Genomic DNA, 11,625 nt, shown 5'->3' with positions numbered 1-11,625 from the left:
TTATATTAAGCTACCGATAATACGATTATTATAATATAAATAAGGTAAATGCCTTTAATAGTAGACCTAATAATACCTAAGCGTATAATAATACCTATAACGTTATATATATTTGCATAGATTAAGAATAAGAATAGGTTACTAAGAGATAAACCTCTTATTATAATTACTAAGGTCGCTATAATAAAAGGTAAAGTCTTTTATAATTTAATTAAGGTTTATATTAGTAAGAAAACTTTAAAAGATTAAGAGATAGGTATCTCTGCGGGAATATCGAGGATAAATAGCGAGAATATATATTATACCGGAATAATAATATCTTATAAGCTATAATAATTAGGCTATATTAAATATTAATATAATATAATAACTTTTTTATATTAAAAACTCCTTATTAAAAACTTATAGTAGTCTATTAGATAGTATTATAGTAATAATAATATACTCTAGGCCCTGTCTTAGCTATTAATCTTTAATAATAGCTAAATATTAATCTATTTATTCTTCCTTATTGCTCTTAAATATATATTTAATAAAAGTCTTAGGCTCCTTTATCGGAAATATTAGGTTATCTAAAATAAGTATACTTATAGTACTTATTAAGGGGTAAAAATAGATTTAGCTATTTTATTACTTTAATTTAATATTTTATTTTCTATAATTACCTTAAATTTACTTTAATAGTTAAAGAATAATAATAATCTTAATTTGAATTTAAGTTATAATTAAGTTTAGAGCTAGAAAGCTTTAGAGAAAGAGGAAAAAAGTAGGGAAAAGTGTGCGACTTAGATCTAAGATACCTAGAATATATAGAAATAACTTTATTAACTCTTAGTTTATAATATAATCTAGCTTATACTTAGCCTTTATTACTTATAGATTTATTATAGGATTTTAACTATAGTCTTAAGCTAAGACTAAAATTTTACCTAGGTATTTATAATTCTCTTATTTATATCCCTACTTAATTAAATAATAGAATTATTAATATAATAAGCTAGATATAAAACTAGATATATAACTCTAATATATAGCCCGAGTTTTATATTTAATTATATAAAGCTAATAGTAATATATAATATAATATCTATTATCCTATTACTTCTAATATTTATATAAAGTAACCTTAGCTCTTATTTAATACTTACCGCTCTTATAGGTTATCTCTAGATAGAAGTAAATATAGATATCTATAGATTTATTTAATAAAATAGATAATATAAGATAAGTATATATTCTATTATAGATAGGTATTTATATCTTAGTTTAATATAATAGCTATAATAATATCTATTAGCTTAGTATTATTAGGAATAATTATATATAGCTTAATAATATATATATAGAGAACTATATAGCTATTATTCTTAGTAGTTATAGATATAATGCCGTTAATCTTATCGGGGTTAGGGAAATAAAGTACTTATTAATAGAAGTAATAATATAGTACGTAAAGGAAATATTATGCTGTAATAAATAGATTATAGCTAAGCTACTTAAATGCCTTAATAGCCTTCTTAGCCTCTACGCGGAAATACTAGCTTTTAAGATATCTATAGCTAATATTATTATTAGCGGGGGTCTATGCCTAGGCAAAATAGGTTAAAATATGCTTAATAAAGAAGTAGTGGTTCCCCGGAGGATTATAGTCTCTGCCTTATATAGCTCTTAACTTAATATATATATTAGCTAGGGTAAACTTAAATATATTTATATCTGGCACTCTTTTCTTTCTGCCCTTCGCTAGGAAGAGCGCTAGGTATGCCGCTTCCTTATAGCTATAAATTAGGAGCTATGAGAGGTTTCTAAGTATATCTTTAGCCTATTCCTATATATAGATATCCTTATTAATAATAAGGCTAATTACTTAGTTGATAAGGTATCTAGACTACTGTAATAATACCTCTTTTAGCTAGTATGCCTTAATAATGAGCTATAGCACCTATAGTAGGTCTATAGCCTAGTTATAGAGTTAGAGCTTATGCTAGTCTATTATATCTCTCGGGAAGAAGGTAAACCCTCGTTGCTCTTTAGAGCGGGCTATATTAAGACTAATCTTACCCCCGGTAGCGGCCGCAAGGGGCATAGATAATATCCTAGCTAGCGTATAAGGCTAATAATTAATAAAATACTAAAAAGTAAGTATTATAATAGCATAGAGTAATACCGCTAATTACGGCATAGATAAGTCTCGCGCCTAATATGATATAATATAGTCTATAAGCCATAGATATTTATTAATATTTTATTATATAAATATATTTAAGTCCTTAGCTATAAGTATATAAAAGGTATCCCGGTCTAGTATTATAATAATAGCGCCTAGCTTATTAAATAGTTAATTTACTCGCTTAATTAATTACTATTAAGCCTCCTCTACTAGCTATAACTAAGCCGCGAGTATTATTATAATATATAGCTTAACCCGCTAGCTATACCCCTATGATAGGTCCTCGAGGTTATTAGCTATATATTAGATTAATTATAATAATACTTATTCTATGTCTTAGCGGCTAGCCTTAATATTACCCTTTCGGGCTATTACCGCCTAGGCCTTATTGCTATATGCGAGGTTAAAGATATTAGGGTATAAGAAGGCCTAGATAGCGGCTATATTAAAGTTCCTCTCCTCTATAGTATAGGATTATATATATAAGACGCTATGCCTAAAGATAGGACTAGTTCTCCTAGGCTCTAAGGTAATAGAGATAGAGTCTTATAGTATATATACTGGGTACTCGGTCGTAGCGGCGCATAGGATCTAGGGAGGCTTCTAACCCTCTCCTATAGCCTACTCTTCTTTACTCCCCCTTCTGCATAGAGCTTACCTATTATCCCTATTATAATTAGTTTTACCCTCCCCTTCCTTATCTTCCTAGCTATTATTAGCCTTATTATCTTAGTTATTATTAGCCTTATCTTTTGCCCGCGGGGCTATCCTCCTAAGTAGAGCCTTCTTAGAGTATTTATAGAGAAAATATAAGGTATTATATTAGTAGTATTACTAAGTTAGAATAATATATCTATTTCTTATTAATAGGAGCTTAGATATTATATTAATAAGCTAGGTTTGCCTCTATAGTATTAGTTCTATCTTATTATCGCTATAGGTAATATTATTATTATAATTATAATTATTAGCTATTAGCTCTTACTTAAGGCTAATAATACTATATTAGGTATAAAAGTCTCTTAGTACCCCTGCGATATTATTACTAGAGGACTAATACTATAGCTTAATATCCTTATAGCTATAGAGGAAAATAGTATTACTAAACTACTATAGCCTACTAGTATCTTTTATCTCTTATATACTCTCGCTATCGCTGGGCTAAAGCCTATTAGCTATTATATCGCGCTCCGCATGATTAAGTACCTCTTATATAATACTCTATAGCCTAGAGAGGTTCTCCTCGCTATATAGTACCTTAAAGGCTGCCCCGCGTATAGCCACTAAGCCTAATAACTCCCTAATAATACGCGATATTGCCTAGATAGAGTTATAGCTTCTAGGTAAGTAATATATAAAGTATTATTTAATCTTCTTGATACTCGGCCTAATAAAGCTATTAAAAAATAGCTAGTTTTATTTCTCTCGTAGGGGTATTAGGCCCTTCTTCTAGTGCTTCTTATTATAAAGCTACGAGAAGAATATATAAATTATTTATAGCCTTTAATATATAAGTATAATATATAGGATCTAATAGATTAGGACCTACTTAATTTTCTCTCTTACCTATATAGGCATATAAATATAAATAGATTTAGAGAAGAGGAGGCTTAGCTAGGCTATAATATATATATTTAGCGGCCCTCTTAGGCTATGTAGGTCTTTTATAATATATAGGAAGCTATTAATATTATAAATGGTAGGCGCTAGCTTCCGCTGCGGTATATTATCTTAGTAAAGGTAGATCTTAGTATCTAATTAGTTTTTATCCTCGTGCTAGCCCGTAAATTAGGCCTCGAGCTAGCTAGCTAGCGGTAGCTAATCGCGATAGAGACCTATAATTAAATTATTAAGGGGTTAGATAATCTGGTCTAGGCCGAATTATTATAATTATTCTTCTCGCTTAGCGAAGGATAACCCGCTGACTCTTATGCTAGACTTAGCCTATATCTCGCATAGGTATAAATAATAGCGGTAAATTACGAGGTATAATATATCTTAGTCCTTATATTAATCCGCTAGGTATAATATTAGGCTAGTAATAAGGATATAGATAATATATCGAGTTAGTTTCTCCCCTTTATCTAAGTCTTCCCCTTTAACCTAATTATAAATTTCTTAATAAGTAGGTAGCTTTATAGTAATTAGCTTAGCTTATTTTTTATTATATGCTTTATTTAGGGAATACTTATTTAAAGTAATAATGTTTTCGCGTAGGTTATTATTTTCCTTATCTATTATGCCGTCTAGGGCAAATAATTAGCGGGCTAGGTATATATTTAGTAGGGATTAAGTATTTAACCTTAGTAAGATCTATGACTAGACAGAGGAGGTATTAAGCGTATATGCTATGACTTATTATCCTCCTCTGCTAGATTTATCTATATATCGGGGCTAAATATTAGCGAGTGGTTATTTAGTAATATATTGCCGCCCGGGGTAGTTATATCTATTATATTATTATTTATTAAGTCTATTAAATTAATTTTATATAAGTATTAGTATATTAAGGCCTATGCCTAGAAGAGTATACTTAATATATATTCTTTTCTATTATATTACTATCTAATTAGAGGTCTAGATAAGGCTAGCTTATTTAAATCTCTTATTTATTATACCTTAGTAATCCCTAGGGAGTTATTAATCGGTAGTAATATATCTAAGCTTAGAGATAATAATAATAATAATAGCTCGGGGAAAATAGGGTTTATTGCGATATTATTATAGCCTATATTACTATTATTATTACCTAATCTATTAGTAAATATATTATTATTAATGCTAGAAGAGAAGTCTAACCGCAGCGTGCTAGAGCTTACTGCTATTAGCGGCGTTCTTCTTTTAGATATTATAGATAAAGGCGAGCTTAATTATAGGTATCGTAGGATAGTATTCTAAGGTCTAATAATATAGGTATTAAATAAAGATAATAAGGAGGAAGAAATAGCTCTTCTATTATAATCCTTAGGCTTAGATTATATTTTGGCCTTTTAATACCCCGGGGCTATAATAATAATAGTAATATAAAAGCTTAATATTATAATAATACTATTAATCTAATCTAAAGATATTACCTAGGCCTTATTATAAAAATGCCGCGGGCTAAGTCTAGGGTAATAAATAATAGAAATAAACTTACTAAGTAATAGAAGGTCTTAGAGGTCCCCTTAAATTTCTATATATATATATACTAATAAGCTATACTTTAAATATATATTAAGTCTATTATTTAATTAGATATAAATAGAATAATAATTTCCTTTTATACCTATTAATTTAGCGCGCTATTATATATATAATAGGGGGCTAGTCCTATATAAAGGATTTATATATTAGTCCCGATTAGGATATTTAGTATAAGAAGACTAGTCTAGATTATCTTAGTAGGGACTATAGTATAATATACCCCGGTAGTCTTAGGAAATTATAGATATATTTATCGCTTTATTATTATTATAAATTAACCCTTTTCCTCCCTCGTCTATAATAGGAGGAAAGAGGAAGCTATAGAAAAAAGTTATATTTATTAAGAGATAGACTAGTAATATATTACTAATAGGCAGAAAAAAGATAATAGTCTTAGCCTCTATTATTATAGTAGAGCCCGCTAAATATATCTGCTTGCCTAATTATATTAGCGACTCTTCTAATATATCTAGACCTTGACCCGGGAGGCTTAGATTATCTATATATTATGCTCTAGATAATAGCGGTATTACTATAGCTCTTAGATATAATAAGGGTTCGCGAGGGTTCTTAGGCGCGGGCTTATTAATTATTAATAACCCTAATATATTAAAGACTAGGTTAAATTAGCCTCTCCCGCGGAAAATACTTAGCTCTAGATAGAATCCTAGCGCCGATGCGTATAGTAGCCTATTATCTAGCTTCCTTTTAGATTTTACCTTCTATGCTATCTTAAATATAGATATTATTAGCTTATTAACGTAGTATATATTATTATCGCCTAAGGCGCCGGGTAATAAGTAAGGTCTCGCTAATCTACCTAAGACCCTCTTTAAATATAAGAGGAAACTTAAGAAATTTATTAGCTAATAATATATATCCCTCGTTAAGAAAGGTATACTAGAGTATCTAGCCTCTAAGCTTACTAAGTATTATATCTAGGTTAATAATAAAGAATGCGATTTAGGGATAGATAGCTATATAAGTTATGTAAGGCTATTTTTCCCTCCCTTAATAGGTATACTCTTAAGAGGCACCTAGCTCTTCTAGGTATTAACCTAGGTTTTATTAGATATACTAAATAATTAAGATAATAATAAAGATAGCGATATCCCTTTATAACTATCTATTAACCTAATTCTTATATAGGTCCCTTAGACTAATAATAAACCTATTATAATATAGCTAGGCGCTATTATGCGAGTATTAAAGTAAAGACTTAGCGGGGATAATAAGTTAGTTACCCTAATAAAGGCCCTATAAGCTAAGCTTAGCTATAATAAACTTAAGAATTATTATCCTAAGGAGAGAGATAAGGCTTTTAATACCTTAGTTATTACCTAAAGGCTATAAGAAAGGGACTTTAATAGTAGATTATCCTCATAGGAGATCTATATTATAGGCATCGCTATCTTATATAAAGTATTTAGTAGCTAAGGCTAAAAATGCCTTGCCGATATATTAATGTACCTTTATAGCTATTACTCGCGATACTATCTCGCTAACCTCGACCGTAAAGTAAGCAGGGTAGCGGATAAGATCCATAAGGGCGGCCTAGCGATATTATCTAGCTTTACCTAATATTAGGCCTAGGCTATTTATTATAATAACCTAAATATATTAATAATTAATAATATTTAATTAATTAATATAAAGGTATCGCTTATCTATAAATAGGATTATTAGTCGAGCCTAGCCGTAATAGGGTTAAATAGAGATATTAAAGACTTCCTTATAAGAAATAAAATAGATGCTAACGCGGGGTTAATACGTTTAATAAGGATAGCTAAGTATCTTAGTAAGAAGCTTAGTCTTCTTAAAGGCACCTTAGCTAAGAAGATCTATGCCTAGCGATTACTAATAATAATAGTAGATATCTTTAGCGCTAGTAATTATATCTTTATCTCTAAGAGCCTCTTTATATACTATAATAAGATTTATCTGACTGATAGTATTAAGAAAGAGGATAAATTCTATGCTATAGCGCTTATTATTGCGGATAAGCTTCTAGTTCTTTTAGAGATCTATGAGGTATTATATATATATATTATCTAGCTTATCCTAAAATACCTTCCTCCTAGTAATAGTATATAAGATCTTCCTAGGGACTTAAGAATGCCCGGGGTTTAAATAGCTATAGATAGTAATCTATATAACTTGCGGAAAATATCTATCTTAGAATTACTTAGTATTTATTTATCTCTAGTAAGTTTTATAGAGGAGTTAAATAATATAATAATAGGTAATAATAAGGCTAAGACGATATTAATCCGCTAATAATCTATTTTCTATAAATATTATAAAAATAATAAAGATAGTAATAATAATAATAATAATAAAAATAGCAAAAAAGAGGATAAGAATTATTATTAATATAAATTAAAAGTTTAATAGGGGATTCTAATATATTTAATAAGAGTAGGACTTAATTATATATATAATAGTAGGGCCTAGATTATATATGTGATAGTAGGGACTTAATCATATATATAATAGATAAACCCAACCCTAATACCTTAGTATAATATCTTAGTTATAGAAGATAGGTTAGCTATAGCCTCGGCTAAGGGCATAAGGTAAGGTAACCCTCTTAGACCTCTTCTTTTTTCCCTTGCCTTTCGACTTACCCTAGAGGCCCTAGCTAGGAAGCTACCTAGGGCAACCTTAGTAGCTTACCTAGATGACCTCTATATACTTAATAAGGCTCCGCAAGGCACCCTAGAGGTAGCTAAGGAGGTCTTAAAAGGCTCCCCTTTTAGCCTTAACCTAGCTAAAAGCAAGGAAAAGGCTATAGAGGACCTTAAGCTAGAAGGCTTAAAAGCCTTAGGTACTTATATAGGCCCTATCCGGCCTAGAAGAACCTTCTTGTAAGAAAAGCTAGCTACCCTATAGGAAGCCCTAGAGGCCCTGTAAGACCTTCCTAAGTAGCACTCTTTGCTTCTTCTTAGAGGCAGTATCCAGCTTCTTCTAAGGCACCTCCAGAGGCAGCTAGACCCAACCGGGCTAGAAGACCTTTGGGAAGAGGCTAATACCCTTATAAGAGAGGCTATTATAGCCCTAGTGGCTAGAAGCCCTAGTGAGTGCCCTAAGGAGCCTAATTCAAACCTTATAGCCCTTCCAGTCAGAGAGGGAGGCCTAGGAATACCCTTACACAGAGACCTAGCCCACGAGCTATTCCTAGCAGCTAGGGAGGCCTCGCAGCCTACCCTAGGCCTCATCCGGAAGCCCCTAGCCCAGCCTACCCTAGACCAAAGCCAGCCTAACTAAGGCCAGCCTAGACTAGGGAAAACAGCCTAATAAGTGCTAAAGGAAGCTAATAAGGCTAGGCTAGTAGGCTTCTTAGAGGACCTCCCCGCTAGCTATAGGCACGCTAGGCTAGAAAACGCTAGCTATCTTGGCCGTAAGTGGCTAGGAGTCTTACCTACCCAAAAAGCCCTATCTTTTATAGACTCTGAGGTCACTGAAGCCCTCCGAAGCCGGCTTTTCTACCCAATTAAGCCTATTAGCCTACCCTGTAGCTCTTGTGGAGCTATAGCTGCCTTAGGCCATTAGGATACCTGTAAGGGTGCTAATAGAAGGTGGATTGCAAGGCATGACGCTATAACTAGGGCCTTTATAAGAGCTCTAAGTAGCTAGCCTACCCTAGAGGTCAAAAAAGAACCCCTAGTCTACCTAGAAGGTAGCCTAAGGGCCGACTTTGTAGTTAACCTAGGAAATAGCTGCTATTACTATGATATTTAAATCGTAGCTATTTTAAAGGATTCTGCTAAGGAAGACCCTTATAGTACTCTTAGAGAGGCCGCAGAAGAAAAACGCAGAAAATATAGGTCTCTCAGAGCCTTTTTTTAGCCTCTCATCTTCTCAGCAGGTGGCCTTATAGACCTAGAGATAGCTAAGACCTATTAGAAGCTCTAGGACCTTATTGGCCCCCTTGCGGCTAATTAGCTAGACTCCTCTATTAGCCTTGCCCTGATGAGGACTAAGGCGACCTCTGCGGCTTCTATAGCCCGAGATACCCCTAGTAACCTAGCTAGGTCGATCTGGAATACTTCTAGGGCTTCTTAAGGCTTTTCTTTATCCTTTACCTTTTACCTCTTATCTCTTATCTCTTTGCCTTTTTCTTACTAGCTATACCTCTCTCTCTTAGTTATATCTCTTTTTCCTAGCTATATCTCTCCCCTAGCTATATCCCTCCCCTAGCTATATCTCTTTCTTAGCTATACCTCTTTCCTAGTTATATCTCTTTCTTAGTTATACCTCTTTCCTAGTTATATCTCTTATGCTTTTCCTTTATTATTTCTTAGAAAAATCTCCCCTCTTTTATCTATAAGCTATATCTTAGCTAGAAGAAACCCCTAGGGCAAAATAGCTTAGATAGTTAATAGTTACTCTATTCTAACCCTAAGGCTTCTTAAGGCTTTTCTTTATCCTTTACCTTTTACCTCTTATCTTTTATTTTTTACCTCTTACCTTTTATCTCTTATCTCTTATCCCTTATCTCTTTGCCTTTTTCTTATTAGCTATATCTATCTCTTTTAGTTATATCTCTTTTTCCCAGCTATATCTTTTACCTAGTTATATCTCTCCCCTAGCTATATCTCTTTCTTAGTTATATCTCTTATGCTTTTCCTTTATTATTTCTTAGAAAAATCTCCCCTCTTTTATCTATAAGCTATATCTTAGCTAGAAGAAACCCCTAGGGCAAAATAGCTTAGATAGTTAATAGTTACTCTGTTCTAACCCTAAGGGGTTAGTTTCCTACTTAGTATTACCGCCCTCGACTATATCATAGCCGTGACATAAAGGGCCTAAAAAGTAAGGAATATTTTAGCTTTATAATTAGACTATAATATACTAAGTAATTAAGAATTAATTAATTAAATAGAGATAATATAAGTTAAGGGATTTTTAAGATACTCGCTTATCTAAGATATTTACCTATTAAGTATATTAATTTAAAATTATATATTTATCTTTTATAAGACTTTAACCTTATTAAAACCTTATTTATTAAAAACTATTAATTAATTAAAAAAAAAACTATTAGCTACCTTATAGTTTATTAATATAAAAAAGTTTTATTATAATAAAAAACTATTAGTAGTATCACGGCCATAACATAATCGAAGGCAATAACGCCGGGTAGGAAATAGCCCTATTATATTAGCTAATCATAGGGAAGGAAGATATATAAGTCGAACGAAGTCAATTTAACTTCTCTCGACTATATAAGTTAAACGCTAATAACTCGACTCGACTTAACTATATTTAACTCAAAGGAATAAATAATATATAAGATATGCTTATTATACTTTCTTATATAATAGCTACCTTAGCTATTAATATAACTTAGTTATACTTAATACCCTTAAGTATATTACTAGATATAATATTATATTACCCTTTAAGGCTACGCAATATAATCTAGTGCTAATATAAACCTATACGACTGGTTTATCCCTTAGGAAATATCCTCTCGTCATAAGTAGCTTAGCTAATAATTTTTATAAATAATAAGGGTTTTCTCTTTTGCTAAAAGAGTCTTCTTATAATAGTAGCTAGGATATAAGTAAACTGTAGGGAATATAAAAATAGACGCGTTTTTAAAAATATGTTCTAAGCTCGTGGTAGTAGTAGTGGTTTTTTTTTTCTTTTTCCAAGCCCTTCGACTGCATACGGGTGTTAGCACGCAACTGACACGAGTCGTACCAAAGGGTGGTCTGGTTATTGAGGGGCAGTTCTTTCCCGAAGGTGTAAGTCGAACCTGTCTGCCTCAAGTGCTGATCTCAGACTGTCGCATATCACCGCTAGGTTCGTGCGACTAGATATGAGACGTGGCTCATACTTTGGGGTCATATATCCGGTTTCACATCCACCTTATCGCAACAATGATTCTAATCCTAACGACATGAGCTTAAGTAGCTCTGCGCGAACACATGGTTATTTAATTTCTTTTGTTCTTTAGAGAATTCTCATCAATTGACTGGTGCCATCAATGATCCCTATGGAGCCAATTGTCTGATACAGACTGATGATGGACAGACCGAGGTTGGTGTCAACGGTTGGGCTCTTTACCATAACAAGGCGATTTTCGGCCACGACGCAAGCGTATTTCGCCCCGAGCGATGGCTCGAGACAAAGGAGAGCCTGAACATTGGTGGATCTTTCACGGTAAATGACCCTACCATTCCCCTATCAACGATTGATAACTGACACCTCTGCTATATAGTTTGGAGCCGGTTCTCGCTCTTGCATTGGCAAGCACGTTA

This window comes from Fusarium vanettenii, assembly GCF_000151355.1.
Source record: "Fusarium vanettenii 77-13-4 unplaced genomic scaffold NECHAsca_119_unmapped, whole genome shotgun sequence".
Lineage (NCBI taxonomy): Eukaryota > Fungi > Ascomycota > Sordariomycetes > Hypocreales > Nectriaceae > Fusarium > Fusarium vanettenii.
This window is presented reverse-complemented; position numbering follows the sequence as displayed.